Raw genomic sequence first — 1,784 nt, forward strand, 5'->3', positions numbered from 1 at the left:
TTCAATATAAAAAAGATCTAACTTTTGTACTGAAAGATTTGTGACGCGAAATATTTACTATATAATTATACATAAAGTATTTTGTCATTATTGTTCACTTTCAACGGTCATTCGCACTCCTTGATCTCAAAAAAGAAAAAAATAAATCAGATTACTTATCATATTTTAATATGATACTTTACTTATTTCAAGATAAATCATAAAAACGATATTGAAATAAATGTTTTTCATATTTTATTTTTTAAAAAAAGAATTTTAACAAGTTTACATTTATTGAATTAATAATTGTTGAGCGGACCAAGAAATTCATGTTATTTTTAAGTCAAACTTTTAAATGAAACAAAAATAATTAAAGTTTTTTGTAAGCAATGAAAATTACAAAAAGAAAAATGAATGTTTTTCATATTTGATGTATTGATATTGTATAATTTCTATACATAGTAAAGTCAATAAATTTTGACACTTCATTAATGATTTATTATTTTAAAGAAAATAAAATTTTGATAAAATCCAAAATAGCATCAAGTTTTAAAATTAACTTTTTATTTAGCGTGTTTAGATTTGGTGATTTAATATTTTATAAAAATTATATATTGTCAGTGTATAAAATAGTTTTTTTATTAAAAAAAAAGGGTACATTGCCCAGCCTCAGATGATGAGACGTTGCTCTTCGGCGAGTTCTGAGCCGTTGGATGTTTGGATAAGCTGGGGAGATATGCGTCAGCAAGCTGATGGATAGGATGATCTAATGCTTGCCCGGCTGCGTGAAGGTTGGTGGGCCGGCAGCGACTTAGATACAAGGTGGCAGTTTAATAGAAGGACGTGTTGGGATTTTATTGGTTGTTCTTGATAAATGATTGAGGAACTATCAAAATTCCACGTTTCAGGGATGGCAAATTCTCGATTGGCCACACATCTGACACCAGTACGGATCGCAGACAATGGATGCTGTAGGCTGCTGCCCTTTCCACTCTGTCTCTGTCTCTCTGTCTCCCTCCATTTCATTGGCAAATAAATCAAAACCAAAACAGCATAGAATGGGAGATGAGTTTGGTCTCTCAGTCTCACCAATCCAAGTTTTATGTTTAAACAGTAAACAAAGACCATCTCTTGTTTTCATTGATTAAGAATATGTGTCTGTTTAATTGCTTGTCATAAAATAGTTAGTTTAGGATGGGAAAGGAAAGTGGAGGGGCAAAAGTGAGTGGAGGTGGGTCACAAACAAGTAAGACAAAGCAAAGAATACGATGAGTAATGAGTAATGATATCCAAAAATATCTTGGAAGTTTCATTATTGTTGGAAATGGGAATCCAACGCCCTCCGCTCCTCCCAACCCAAAAAAAAGAGATAAAAAAATCGATTGGAAGGTCGGAAAAAAGTGATTGGATTTTGGAAATCCGGAAAAACAACACAATTTTCTTATGTTGAAGAAAAGCAATTAAGCTTTGGTCATGTCAACTTCTCCTTTGTTTTGTTTTGTTTTTTATTTTATGGAAATTTATCACTTTAAAATCTTTTATCGCGTGCCTATTTGTTTTAAATTTTTTATATATATTAGGACAAGAATATGATTATTTTTTTATAAAAAATACAAGATATTATATATATATCATATAGATTTCTTTACAGTATAATCACAATCTATCAATTTTAAAATAAAGTCTTCTGATATCATAATATTTCATTAAATTTTTAGAAAATATTTTTTTAAAAAAATAATAAAATAGATTAAAAAGTAAATCAAAAGTGAAATAAATATATTTTGATTTGTTTATTAACTTTG

Source organism: Theobroma cacao, chromosome 3 (assembly GCF_053813885.1).
Source record: "Theobroma cacao isolate CCN51 chromosome 3, ASM5381388v1, whole genome shotgun sequence".
NCBI classification, from domain to species: Eukaryota; Viridiplantae; Streptophyta; class Magnoliopsida; order Malvales; family Malvaceae; genus Theobroma; species Theobroma cacao.